At 43.4% G+C, this 15,497-nt stretch overlaps 1 protein-coding gene across 1 annotated transcript in view; it reads left to right on the top strand.

Annotated features, from left to right (window-relative positions):
* The window catches only part of LOC311228504 (NALCN channel auxiliary factor 1-like), a gene marked incomplete at both ends in the record, with an annotated part of 579,259 nt that overhangs the window by 121,696 nt on the left and 442,066 nt on the right, over positions 1–15,497 (top strand). The window lies entirely within an intron of this gene.

Below are 15,497 nucleotides of genomic sequence, written 5' to 3'. Positions count from 1 at the left end.
GTGTGAGAGTGTGTGACTGTGTATATATGCATGCACCTTCTTATTCTGGGCCGTATGCAGCAATTGATTTTCTCTGCTCTTGTATTGATTTTCACTGATTGTGAAATCTGTCATTGATTTTTGAAAAACGTTGTTGCGTTCCTGCCCTTCCTCTCATACTCTCTCCACTTCCTGCCATTTACACATACATACACACGCACACACACGCACACACACCACACATGCACACATATACACACATGTAAACACACACACGTATGCACGTACACACACGCATGCATCTACACACACACACACCATGCAAGCACACATATACACACATGCAAACACGCACACATATAGCCTATGCATGTACACACACAAATGCACCTAGACTAGGGATGTTCGATATTGGCTTTTTTACCGATATCTGATATACCGATATTGTCCAACTCTTAATTTCCAATACCGATATAAACCGATACCGATATATGTGGGGTTTCCCCACAAAAAAACGGAATAATTTCACGTAATTAACATTACATATCTCATCATACATATTGTTGTGGAATTAACACAATATTATGCATACTTTTGACAATAAATAAAATAAGAATTTGTTCTTACTTGCTTGCCTGGGTAAATAAAGGTTAAATAAATGTAAAAAAGAAAATAAAAAAGAGAAAGACTTTCGTCTTGTTTGCATCAGGGTCCCCCATTTTCAAATCATCATACCATATATGACATACAGATAGACAGTACTGCTACATATATAAATTTATGACATACCATACCCTAACCTAGACACACACACACACACACACACACACACACACACACACACACACACACACACACACACACACACACACACACACACACACACACACACACACACACACACACACACACACACCTATACACTCCATTCAGAGAGCTGAGTTGCTGCTGTAGCTGCAGCCTGCTCGTGTCAGGACCTCACACTCATACAGTCACTGACATCCTGACATTATGATCCTGGGAGCACTGCTACCCTGTTAGCATTTCAATCGTCAAACTGTACCACATGTACAGACTATAGAAATACAGCTATGTGTCTGTGTTCTCAACCAAGCTAGGTTGAGCTAGGCTGCCTCTGTGTGTGTGTGTGCGCGTGTGTGTGTGTGTGTGTGTGTGTGTGTGTGTGTGTGTGTGTGTGTGTTTGTGTGTGTGTGTGTGTGTGTGTGTGTGTGTGTGTGTGTGTGTGTGTGTGTGTGTGTGTGTGTGTGTGTGTGTGTGCGTGTGTGCGTGTGTGTTTGCGTGTGTGTGTGTCCACAAAGATGGACAACAGGAAAGGTTGTGGGGTCATTGGTCGGACCCCACAGGGACATGGGGACATTTTTAGGGTTAGGGGTTAAGGTTAGGATTAGGTTAAGGGTAAGGGGTTAGAATGTTAATGTAAGTCGGTGGAATGGAATGAATTGGAAAGCATGAAACGTGGCTGTATTTGTGTGTCTGTCTTCGTGTGTGTGTGTTAGGGCTAAGCCCGAACGTTCGGACCTTCGTTCGTTACCTTGGCATTCAAATCTTCATTAATGGGGGCGGCTGATTGGTGCAAGTGGGCAAGGCGCTCGCCACTAACGCAGGAGACGCTGGGTTCGAGCCCAGCTCTTGGCGTTGCTACCGGCTGGCCGGTCGTTCATACTAACACAATTGGCAAGTGTTAGAGGGTGGGAAAGCCGGTGGGTGGGGATTGGACGTTGTGGACAGCGACTCCTATAGGTCGGTTTGGTGACGCCGGTGCAGCGGAAACAGGAAGTAACGGGGGCAGCGTGAGCCTCCCACGCGTTACTCCTCGCCACTGAGAGTTTGAGCTGCTGCGGTGAAAAGATGCGACAGGCTGCCTCCTCGTGTACCGGAGGGGACAGGTGATGCAAGGCTTCTATCCTCACTACAGCCGACCAGTGGGAGGCATAGTCTAGCAACGTTCAAGATAGGGGAGGGGAGAATTAGATAATACGAAATTGGGATGGGAGAAAAATAGAAAAAAAAATGGGGAGAAAAAGTGGATAAAAAAATCTTAATTAATGGGTTTGAACCTCCGCTTTTTTATTTATAAAACATTAAAAAATTGAATGAATTGAAAATGGGGGACCCTGATGTAAACAAGACGAAAGTCTTTCTCTGGTCTGCATCCCCTTAACAATTGTATGTATTGAGCTGTACTGTACTGTACCCATTCTGCAATCTGTTAATAAACTTTTCAATCAATCAATCAAAAACGCTGCCCAGGAGGAGTGGGAATCGAATCGCCTCCATATGTCACCCCGTATATGTGTATAATGTTTATTCACAAAGCACTCTTTTTTACTTCACTATTAGACCTCAATGTCTGCGTTCATCAAACCCATGTTCAGTCCTCCAGTCTTTTCAAACTCGGAAAGACTGCTTTTAGATTTTGTGCTCCGGACTTGTGGAATAACTACAAAACACTGATAACATTGGGACATTAAAAAAATTTGCTTATAAATTGTAATGTTTTTTAATGTAACTGTTTTAATGTTAATGTTTGTGTTCTTATTGTCTGACGTATATCGTTGTTTGTTATCTTTTCATTCTCTGTATGTAATCTCAGCATCATTTGAAATGACGGTCCACACCTCAGTGTTTTCCCAGAATCTAATAAAGGTTAAATGAAATTAATGTGTGTGGTGTGTGTGTGTGTGTGTGTGTGTGTGTGTGTGTGTGTGTGTGTGTGTGTGTGTGTGTGTGTGTGTCAGTGGCGGCCGCTGGGTACTTCGCCACTAGGGGCGCTATACCAAATATTTTGCGAACATGTACAGTACAGTACTGTACCACGCAAGACTCATGGCAAGACGTGAGCGATTCGACTCACGCTCACGGCAATGAATCGTCTCTTATGAACGAGTCGCTCAGCTGTTACTACAACAACACACAACCAGTCAAATAAAGTATAGTCTAGACTCTAATTCACAACTTGAAACACAATATAAATAGAAAAGTTAGAAACAAAACTCGCCCGTCTCCAAACACAGGCAGATCTCTCCCTCTCTCCTTCTCTCTCTCACACACAGCGCGACGTGGAATCGATTCGTTACACAATCAGACCTATTATATACCAAGAATAACTTCAGTATGAGTACAGGGCTGTACACATATTTTGCATATTGTTAAACGAGCCAAGGCTAGCTATTAAACTATCGATATGAATCGAAAATCTGGGACCCTGATGTAAACAAGACAAACGTCTTTCTCTGGTCTGCATCCCCTTAACAATTGTGTGTATTGAGCCGTACTGTATTGTACCCATTCTGCAATCTGTTAATAAAGTTCTCATTCATTCATTCATTCAAACATAGACGATATTGAACAAGCCATAATCCACGTATTTTCAATCCGAGAGAGCTGCAGTAGTTAAATCAATGAGCCATCGATAAATAAACAATCAGCAATGTCTCGCTTCATGAATGGCCAGCAGTAGTACTGCTCCTAAAAAAACTATTTACAACCGTTAACGTTAAGAAGAGAGAGAGAGAGAGAGAGAGAGAGAGAGAGATTTCTTCAACCTCGAACCTAAATTCCTTAGCAACCCGTGTTACCAAGTAAACAAATCACAGAACGATAGCCAGTTAGCCCGCACCAGCCTAGTAGTACTACTAACGTTAGCTCCCAGAACGATAGCCAGTTAGCCCGCACCAGCCTAGTAGTACTAACGTTAGAGAGAGAGAGAGAGAGAGACTCACTGTTTAGTTGAAACGTCCAGGGCAGGAAACGTGTATAATCCGCCATATAGCTTGTTAGCCAAGTGTTAGCTCAGCTGAGCTCGTTGACGTTAGCACAACACTCAACAAGTACATTCCTTTGTCCATTTCCGCTCGAACAGACTGCAAACTACCTGGCGTTCTATCGCCATGCTCTAAGACAAACTCTAACCTTAACCAACTTTGAAAGAGTGCCTAAGCTTAACAGTCTAAAGAACTTGCAGTCACAGCACGGCACGCTCTAAGACAAACAACAGTCCTAGTACCAGGAACCAAGCTACGCTAGAAGCTAGAATTGGAACATTAGAAATTGGATTCGGCCAATCAGAGATCGTCTCTGTGAAATTCTGCCATAGAAAAAAATACTGGCGTCGGCCAATCAGAGAGCGTCTCCGCGAAATGCGGCTATGGAAATTCTCACGGAAGTTCACGCTGCTTTCTAGACCGCTTCAAATCGCGCTCGGATTCCAACATAATAGTCATATTTCAACGCACAACGCCGTATGCACTGATTGGCTGTGACGGAGACAGCGATCAAACTGTGACGCGCAGTCAGAGCGCTATCGCTTCTTGCCCGGGCGAGAAATACGAAAAAATAAAAAAAAACGTCACTTCCTGCCCATGAAAACGCTGTTTTTTTTATTTAGATAATAACGTTATATTGTGCATTGGAAATACAAACATACTTAAAATGAGTAAATATTATTCATTTTAAACATGTTTATATTATTTATAGGGCTATAAAACAAAAAACATTTTTTTTTTTTTTTTTATTATTCTCTCATTTAACAGGTGGGTCGGCGCCCATAGCGCCACCAGTGGCGAGCCGCCACTGGTGTGTGTGTGTGTGTGTGTAGGTGTGTGTGTGTGTGTATGTGAGTGACAGTGTGTGATTGTGTATATGTGTGTGTGGTGGGTCTGTGTGTGAATGAGAGTGTGTGACTGTGTACATGTGTGTGTTGTGTGTGTGTGAGTGTGTGTGAGTGAGAGTGTGTGAGTGAGAGTGTGTGCTTGTGTATGTGTGATAGTGTGTGAGTGAGAGTGTGTGAGTGAGAGTGTGTGCCTGTGTATACTGTATGTGTGTTGTGTGTGTGTGTGTGAGAGTGTGTGACTGTGTATATATGCATGCACCTTCTTATTCTGGGCCATATGCAGCAATTGATTTTCTCTGCTCTTGTATTGATTTTCACTGATTGTGAAATCTGTCATTGATTTTTGAAAAACGTTGTTGCGTTCCTGCCCTTCCTCTCATACTCTCTCCACTTCCTGCCATTTACACATACATACACACGCACACACACGCACACACACCACACATGCACACATATACACACATGTAAACACACACACGTATGCACGTACACACACGCATGCATCTACACACACACACACACCATGCAAGCACACATATACACACATGCAAACACGCACACATATAGCCTATGCATGTACACACACAAATGCACCTAGACTAGGGATGTTCGATATTGGCTTTTTTACCGATATCTGATATACCGATATTGTCCAACTCTTAATTTCCAATACCGATATAAACCGATACCGATATATGTGGGGTTTCCCCACAAAAAAACGGAATAATTTCACGTAATTAACATTACATATCTCATCATACATATTGTTGTGGAATTAACACAATATTATGCATACTTTTGACAATAAATAAAATAAGAATTTGTTCTTACTTGCTTGCCTGGGTAAATAAAGGTTAAATAAATGTAAAAAAAAAATAAAAAAGAGAAAGACTTTCGTCTTGTTTGCATCAGGGTCCCCCATTTTCAAATTATCATACCATATGACATACAGATAGACAGTACTGCTACATATATAAATTTATGACATACCATACCCTAACCTAGACACACACACACACACACACACACACACACACACACACACACACACACACACACACACACACACACACACACACACACACACACACACACACACACACACACACACACACACACACACACACACACACACACACACACACACACACACACACACACACACACACACACACACCTATACACTCCATTCAGAGAGCTGAGTTGCTGCTGTAGCTGCAGCCTGCTCGTGTCAGGACCTCACACTCATACAGTCACTGACATCCTGACATTATGATCCTGGGAGCACTGCTACCCTGTTAGCATTTCAATCGTCAAACTGTACCACATGTACAGACTATAGAAATACAGCTATGTGTCTGTGTTCTCAACCAAGCTAGGTTGAGCTAGGCTGCCTCCGTGTGTGTGTGCGTGTGTGTGTGTGTGTGTGTGTGTGTGTGTGTGTGTGTGTGTGTGTGTGTGTGTGTGTGTGTGTGTGTGTGTGTGTGTGTGTGTGCGTGTGTGTGTGTGTGTGTGTGTGCGTGTGTGCGTGTGTGTTTGCGTGTGTGTGTGTCCACAAAGATGGACAACAGGAAAGGTTGTGGGGTCATTGGTCGGACCCCACAGGGACATGGGGACATTTTTAGGGTTAGGGGTTAAGGTTAGGATTAGGTTAAGGGTAAGGGGTTAGAATGTTAATGTAAGTCGGTGGAATGGAATGAATTGGAAAGCATGAAACGTGGCTGTATTTGTGTGTCTGTCTTCGTGTGTGTGTGTTAGGGCTAAGCCCGAACGTTCGGACCTTCGTTCGTTACCTTGGCATTCAAATCTTCATTAATGGGGGCGGCTGATTGGTGCAAGTGGGCAAGGCGCTCGCCACTAACGCAGGAGACGCTGGGTTCGAGCCCAGCTCTTGGCGTTGCTACCGGCTGGCCGGTCGTTCATACTAACACAATTGGCAAGTGTTAGAGGGTGGGAAAGCCGGTGGGTGGGGATTGGACGTTGTGGACAGCGACTCCTATAGGTCGGTTTGGTGACGCCGGTGCAGCGGAAACAGGAAGTAACGGGGGCAGCGTGAGCCTCCCACGCGTTACTCCTCGCCACTGAGAGTTTGAGCTGCTGCGGTGAAAAGATGCGACAGGCTGCCTCCTCGTGTACCGGAGGGGACAGGTGATGCAAGGCTTCTATCCTCACTACAGCCGACCAGTGGGAGGCATAGACTAGCAACGTTCAAGATAGGGGAGGGGAGAATTAGATAATACGAAATTGGGATGGGAGAAAAATAGAAAAGAAAATGGGGAGAAAAAGTGGATAAAAAAATCTTAATTAATGGGTTTGAACCTCCGCTTTTTTATTTATAAAACATTAAAAAATTGAATGAATTGAAAATGGGGGACCCTGATGTAAACAAGACGAAAGTCTTTCTCTGGTCTGCATCCCCTTAACAATTGTATGTATTGAGCTGTACTGTACTGTACCCATTCTGCAATCTGTTAATAAACTTTTCAATCAATCAATCAAAAACGCTGCCCAGGAGGAGTGGGAATCGAATCGCATCCATATGTCACCCCGTATATGTGTATAATGTTTATTCACAAAGCACTCTTTTTTACTTCACTATTAGACCTCAATGTCTGCGTTCATCAAACCCATGTTCAGTCCTCCAGTCTTTTCAAACTCGGAAAGACTGCTTTTAGATTTTGTGCTCCGGACTTGTGGAATAACTACAAAACACTGATAACATTGGGACATTAAAAAAATTTGCTTATAAATTGTAATGTTTTTTAATGTAACTGTTTTAATGTTAATGTTTGTGTTCTTATTGTCTGACGTATATCGTTGTTTGTTATCTTTTCATTCTCTGTATGTAATCTCAGCATCATTTGAAATGACGGTCCACACCTCAGTGTTTTCCCAGAATCTAATAAAGGTTAAATGAAATTAATGTGTGTGGTGTGTGTGTGTGTGTGTGTGTGTGTGTGTGTGTGTGTGTGTGTGTGTGTGTGTGTGTGTGTGTGTGTGTGTGTGTGTGTGTGTGTGTGTGTGTGTGTGTGTGTGTGTCAGTGGCGGCCGCTGGGTACTTCGCCACTAGGGGCGCTATACCAAATATTGTGCGAACATGTACAGTACAGTACTGTACCACGCAAGACTCATGGCAAGACGTGAGCGATTCGACTCACGCTCACGGCAATGAATCGGCTCTTATGAACGAGTCGCTCAGCTGTTACTACAACAACACACAACCAGTCAAATAAAGTATAGTCTAGACTCTAATTCACAACTTGAAACACAATATAAATAGAAAAGTTAGAAACAAAACTCGCCCGTCTCCAAACACAGGCAGATCTCTCCCTCTCTCCTTCTCTCTCTCACACACAGCGCGACGTGGAATCGATTCGTTACACAATCAGACCTATTATATACCAAGAATAACTTCAGTATGAGTACAGGGCTGTACACATATTTTGCATATTGTTAAACGAGCCAAGGCTAGCTATTAAACTATCGATATGAATCGAAAATCTGGGACCCTGATGTAAACAAGACAAACGTCTTTCTCTGGTCTGCATCCCCTTAACAATTGTGTGTATTGAGCCGTACTGTATTGTACCCATTCTGCAATCTGTTAATAAAGTTCTCATTCATTCATTCATTCAAACATAGACGATATTGAACAAGCCATAATCCACGTATTTTCAATCCGAGAGAGCTGCAGTAGTTAAATCAATGAGCCATCGATAAATAAACAATCAGCAATGTCTCGCTTCATGAATGGCCAGCAGTAGTACTGCTCCTAAAAAAACTATTTACAACCGTTAACGTTAAGAAGAGAGAGAGAGAGAGAGAGAGAGAGAGAGAGAGAGAGATTTCTTCAACCTCGAACCTAAATTCCTTAGCAACCCGTGTTACCAAGTAAACAAATCACAGAACGATAGCCAGTTAGCCCGCACCAGCCTAGTAGTACTACTAACGTTAGCTCCCAGAACGATAGCCAGTTAGCCCGCACCAGCCTAGTAGTACTAACGTTAGAGAGAGAGAGAGAGAGAGACTCACTGTTTAGTTGAAACGTCCAGGGCAGGAAACGTGTATAATCCGCCATATAGCTTGTTAGCCAAGTGTTAGCTCAGCTGAGCTCGTCGACGTTAGCACAACACTCAACAAGTACATTCCTTTGTCCATTTCCGCTCGAACAGACTGCAAACTACCTGGCGTTCTATCGCCATGCTCTAAGACAAACTCTAACCTTAACCAACTTTGAAAGAGTGCCTAAGCTTAACAGTCTAAAGAACTTGCAGTCACAGCACGGCACGCTCTAAGACAAACAACAGTCCTAGTACCAGGAACCAAGCTACGCTAGAAGCTAGAATTGGAACATTAGAAATTGGATTCGGCCAATCAGAGATCGTCTCTGTGAAATTCTGCCATAGAAAAAAATACTGGCGTCGGCCAATCAGAGAGCGTCTCCGCGAAATGCGGCTATGGAAATTCTCACGGAAGTTCACGCTGCTTTCTAGACCGCTTCAAATCGCGCTCGGATTCCAACATAATAGTCATATTTCAACGCACAACGCCGTATGCACTGATTGGCTGTGACGGAGACAGCGATCAAACTGTGACGCGCAGTCAGAGCGCTATCGCTTCTTGCCCGGGCGAGAAATACGAAAAAATAAAAAAAAAAGTCACTTCCTGCCCATGAAAACGCTGTTTTTTTAATTTAGATAATAACGTTATATTGTGCATTGGAAATACAAACATACTTAAAATGAGTAAATATTATTCATTTTAAACATGTTTATATTATTTATAGGGCTATAAAACAAAAAACAATTTTTTTCTTTTTTTTTATTCTTCTCTCATTTAACAGGTGGGTCGGCGCCCATAGCGCCACCAGTGGCGAGCCGCCACTGGTGTGTGTGTGTGTGTGTGTAGGTGTGTGTGTGTGTGTGTATGTGAGTGACAGTGTGTGATTGTGTATATGTGTGTGTGGTGGGTCTGTGTGTGAATGAGAGTGTGTGACTGTGTACATGTGTGTGTTGTGTGTGTGTGAGTGTGTGTGAGTGAGAGTGTGTGAGTGAGAGTGTGTGCTTGTGTATGTGTGATAGTGTGTGAGTGAGAGTGTGTGAGTGAGAGTGTGTGCCTGTGTATACTGTATGTGTGTTGTGTGTGTGTGTGTGAGAGTGTGTGACTGTGTATATATGCATGCACCTTCTTATTCTGGGCCGTATGCAGCAATTGATTTTCTCTGCTCTTGTATTGATTTTCACTGATTGTGAAATCTGTCATTGATTTTTGAAAAACGTTGTTGCGTTCCTGCCCTTCCTCTCATGCTCTCTCCACTTCCTGCCATTTACACATACATACACACGCACACACACGCACACACACCACACATGCACACATATACACACATGTAAACACACACACGTATGCACGTACACACACGCATGCATCTACACACACACACACCATGCAAGCACACATATACACACATGCAAACACGCACACATATAGCCTATGCATGTACACACACAAATGCACCTAGACTAGGGATGTTCGATATTGGCTTTTTTACCGATATCTGATATACCGATATTGTCCAACTCTTAATTTCCAATACCGATATAAACCGATACCGATATATGTGGGGTTTCCCCACAAAAAAACGGAATAATTTCACGTAATTAACATTACATATCTCATCATACATATTGTTGTGGAATTAACACAATATTATGCATACTTTTGACAATAAATAAAATAAGAATTTGTTCTTACTTGCTTGCCTGGGTAAATAAAGGTTAAATAAATGTAAAAAAAAAAAAAAAAAAGAGAAAGACTTTCGTCTTGTTTGCATCAGGGTCCCCCATTTTCAAATCATCATACCATATGACATACAGATAGACAGTACTGCTACATATATAAATTTATGACATACCATACCCTAACCTAGACACACACACACACACACACACACACACACACACACACACACACACACACACACACACACACACACACACACACACACACACACACACACACACACACACACACACACACCTATACACTCCATTCAGAGAGCTGAGTTGCTGCTGTAGCTGCAGCCTGCTCGTGTCAGGACCTCACACTCATACAGTCACTGACATCCTGACATTATGATCCTGGGAGCACTGCTACCCTGTTAGCATTTCAATCGTCAAACTGTACCACATGTACAGACTATAGAAATACAGCTATGTGTCTGTGTTCTCAACCAAGCTAGGTTGAGCTAGGCTGCCTCCGTGTGTGTGTGCGTGTGTGTGTGTGTGTGTGTGTGTGTGTGTGTGTGTGTGTGTGTGTGTGTGTGTGTGTGTGTGTGTGTGTGTGTGTGTGTGTGTGTGTGTGTGTGTGTGTGTGTGTGTGTGTGTGTGTGTGTGTGTGTGTGTGTGTGTGTGTGTGTGTGTGTGTGTGTGTGTGTGCGTGTGTGCGTGTGTGTTTGCGTGTGTGTGTGTGTGTGTGTGTGTGTGTGTGTGTGTGTGTGTGTGTGTGTGTGTGTGTGTGTGTGTGTGTGTGTGTGTGTGCGTGTGTGCGTGTGTGTTTGCGCGTGTGTGTGTCCACAAAGATGGACAACAGGAAAGGTTGTGGGGTCATTGGTCGGACCCCACAGGGACATGGGGACATTTTTAGGGTTAGGGGTTAAGGTTAGGATTAGGTTAAGGGTAAGGGGTTAGAATGTTAATGTAAGTCGGTGGAATGGAATGAATTGGAAAGCATGAAACGTGGCTGTATTTGTGTGTCTGTCTTCGTGTGTGTGTGTTAGGGCTAAGCCCGAACGTTCGGACCTTCGTTCGTTACCTTGGCATTCAAATCTTCATTAATGGGGGCGGCTGATTGGTGCAAGTGGGCAAGGCGCTCGCCACTAACGCAGGAGACGCTGGGTTCGAGCCCAGCTCTTGGCGTTGCTACCGGCTGGCCGGTCGTTCATACTAACACAATTGGCAAGTGTTAGAGGGTGGGAAAGCCGGTGGGTGGGGATTGGACGTTGTGGACAGCGACTCCTATAGGTCGGTTTGGTGACGCCGGTGCAGCGGAAACAGGAAGTAATGGGGGCAGCGTGAGCCTCCCACGCGTTACTCCTCGCCACTGAGAGTTTGAGCTGCTGCGGTGAAAAGATGCGACAGGCTGCCTCCTCGTGTACCGGAGGGGACAGGTGATGCAAGGCTTCTATCCTCACTACAGCCGACCAGTGGGAGGCATAGTCTAGCAACGTTCAAGATAGGGGAGGGGAGAATTAGATAATACGAAATTGGGATGGGAGAAAAATAGAAAAAAAAATGGGGAGAAAAAGTGGATAAAAAAAATCTTATTTAATGGGTTTGAACCTCCGCTTTTTTATTTATAAAACATTAAAAAATTTCGTTTTTCAATCTTTCTTTTCTTTTACACAAAAAATATACAGATATATCAGAATGTGATATATATCAGAATATCACAGTACTATGTGCATCATCTTTGACCTCCACAATGTTCTTCCTCTCCCTCTGTCTTTCAAATTCCAATATGCTTTATTGACATGTAGGGACCCCGGTTCTGAACAGGAACCGGTACTAAATTAGAAAAAAACTGAGTATTGATAAGCTCCAATGTTTTCGGTTCTGCTTTCGGTAGTCTAGGAGCGGATTAGCTACGGAGCTAACAGAGTGTACCATCCAGCAACACTGGACACGGAGTAACATTAGCGGTAGTCTAGGAGAGGATTAGCCACGGAGCTAACAGAGTGAACCATCCAGCAACACTGGACACGGAGTAACGTTAACGGTAGTCTAGGAGAGGATTAGCTACGGAGCTAACAGAGTGAACCATCCAGCAACACTGGACACGGAGTAACATTAACGGTAGTCTAGGAGAGGATTAGCCACGGAGCTAACAGAGTGTACCATCCAGCAACACTGGACACGGAGTAACGTTAACGGTAGTCTAGTAGCGGATTAGCCACGGAGCTAACAGAGTGTACCATCCAGCAACACTGGACACGGAGTAACGTTAACGGTAGTCTAGGAGAGGATTAGCTACGGAGCTAACAGAGTGTACCATCCAGCAACACTGGACACGGAGTAACGTTAACGGTAGTCTAGGAGCGGATTAGCTACGGAGCTAACAGAGTGTACCATCCAGCAACACTGGACACGGAGTAACGTTAACGGTAGTCTAGGAGAGGATTAGCTACGGAGCTAACAGAGTGTATGTTGTATAATCCTATCAATATCTAAGGTTATTGTACAGTACAATGAGATTGCTAACTGGAAGGAGGAAGGAAGGGTCATAAGTGATAGAATTTGGTCTCCTCATCTGACTTCCAATATAGCCAGCAAGGAATAAACGTGCAGTCCAGACAGGAGAGTTCGAATTCAAACTCATGGGATTTATTTGTCTCGGCGGCCCAGAGTGAATAAAAAGGTTGCTTTTCACATACAAGGATTATCAGAATACATTAACATGTCTGTTTTGTACAAAGCATCAACAAGGTTTGCATCTCAAAACCCCAACATGTACATACAACAGTCATTGTTAATGTATTCTGATAATCCTTGTATGTGAAAAGCAACCTTTTTATTCACTCTGGGCCGCCGAGACAAATAAATCCCATGAGTTTGAATTCGAACTCTCCTGTCTGGACTGCACGTTTATTCCTCATCTGACTTCCAATATAGCCAGCAAGGAATAAACGTGCAGTCCAGACAGGAGAGTTCGAATTCAAACTCATGGGATTTATTTGTCTAGGCGGCCCAGAGTGAATAAAAAGGTTGCTTTTCACATACAAGGATTATCAGAATACATTAACATGTCTGTTTTGTACAAAGCATCAACAAGGTTTGCATCTCAAAACCCCAACATGTACATACAACAGTCATTGTTAACATCAATGAAAATAGAGAATTTACTGTAAGCCCCTTTTCATATGAGTAAGCCTGGTTTCTAAGATAAGTTACATTCTAGTCTAACCAACCATGGGACCATCCAGCTTACTTACATGAAAATCAGCCAACAGCATTCTCTGGGTGGGGGAGCGGGGAGCCACAGACCTGGGGGCGGTCTGGGCTCCTGAATTAACTCTATGTTCGCTCTTATATACTATAATTTCCCACCAATAGTAGCACATTTTGCTAATACGTTTGGTCCAATCCGGTTGGTTCTTCTGGAAGGGCGGTCCGCCCCTCCCCCTGGTTTCTTCTGTGGGGGCTGGCTGCCCCCACCTCCTCGATCTCCTGTGTGGGTCTTCCTTCAGTAAACAGAGGGGGCCGCCGATGGCCCCCCGTCGGTGTGGTTCCTTTGATGAGTACAGAGGAGGGCGCTTTTCATGACCCCCCTCCTTGGCTGCTCAAATCTCCTCTGACTGAATAAACATTCCTTTGTGTACCATTATTGACCAGATCATATAACTGTGATAACTATACCAGGATTCTTAATTCTAAATATCTATATAGATGTTTTTATTGGTTTCTTTATCTAATCAAAGCCAATCAAGTATCATGCTTTTTCATTTAACTTTGAACCATGTCTTTATTGATTAATGATCTTTAATCCTGTCTTATACTTATCAGAGCCAGTTATCTGGTCTCTGCTGTCGGTGCTTACATCTGCTATCATTTGGGTGTGACTTTTCAGTTTCTTTGTTCTAGTGTTGCTAGAGGGGGTTGAAATAACTCCCAGTTAAATAGTTCCTGCTGTTATCTGATGCAACTGTCTCTAGTATCGTTCCTCTTTTAGCCCTGCAGTCCACTCTGCTGCTAAAAAGTATACAAGGCATAATGTTATGGTTTTCTAATTATTCACACATATTAGTTATGGAATTCAAGGTCAATATCACCACATGTACCATCCAGCAACACTGGAATCTAACCTTGCGATATCTGAATTAATGTGGGTCCTATGAATCCCCAAGAGTCTCCCCTTTACAGGCACATCCACCGTATGCTAATCCCAAGCAGACGTGGGGCAAAACATGCACAGTTTTCTGCATGCAGTACAAATGTGTTATTTTCACCTATTTTTAGAAGGGTGTATTTGCCCTATTTCCGTATACTGTAGTCCCCAAACAGTCTTGGAATTGCATAAATTGGGAACTTGAGTAACGACGAGTGAGAACAATTTTAGGACAAAACCTAAAAGAAACAAAGTAGCTATTGTTACGAGCTGGCTCAAGCTCGCAACAAGAAAGGGGAGACACAGGCACAATTTAAGAAATAACAGAAGAATTTATTAGACTATACTAATTAGCAGCCAATATGTATCAGTGTGTAAGCAGTGTATGGATGAGAGTGTATGTGCGGCATGAATGTTGTAAGTGTAAAAACAAAGGAAGCGACCAAACAAACAAAGGAAACAATACAGGTGGGGAGATCGCCGCCAGACCAGAGGAAGCCGCGTGATTTTTTTCCGTAGCCTCTGTTTGCGAAGACGCTCTCTGATTGGCTAGGCCGTGTACAGCGAAGAAGAAAATACCCTCTCTGACTGGTTTAGCTCCGAAGGGTCTCTTCCGCCGTGTACATATATTCTCTGCTTCGAAGTGGTTATGCTTAGGCATTCTTCCGAAGTGGTTATGCTTAGGCCCTCTTTCGAAGTGGTTATGCTTAGGCCCTCTTTCGACGTGGTTATGCTTAGAGTTAGGGTTAGGGTTAGCCAATCGGAGAGCGTCTTTTTCTTCTTCGCTGCAATCAAAGAGCGTCTTCGCTCACAGAGGCTACGGGAAAAAATCACGTGAGGAACAGGGGCGTTTTTAGGGTTAGAAAACATTGGGGGCTTGTTTTTTTTTTAAACACAGAAATACGCAATTTTAGAGTAATTAGAGATGAATACTGAATAACTAGAATCATTAGAGGTTCTCAAAGTGAGGTCCAGGTCCATGAGAGGGATCTGGGCAGTCCCC

Source organism: Notolepis coatsorum (genome assembly GCF_963971535.1).
Source record: "Notolepis coatsorum genome assembly, chromosome: 5".
Classification (NCBI taxonomy): Eukaryota; Metazoa; Chordata; class Actinopteri; order Aulopiformes; family Paralepididae; genus Notolepis; species Notolepis coatsorum.
The sequence above is the reverse complement of the archived record's forward strand: the minus strand, read 5'-3'. Positions and strand labels throughout refer to the sequence as shown.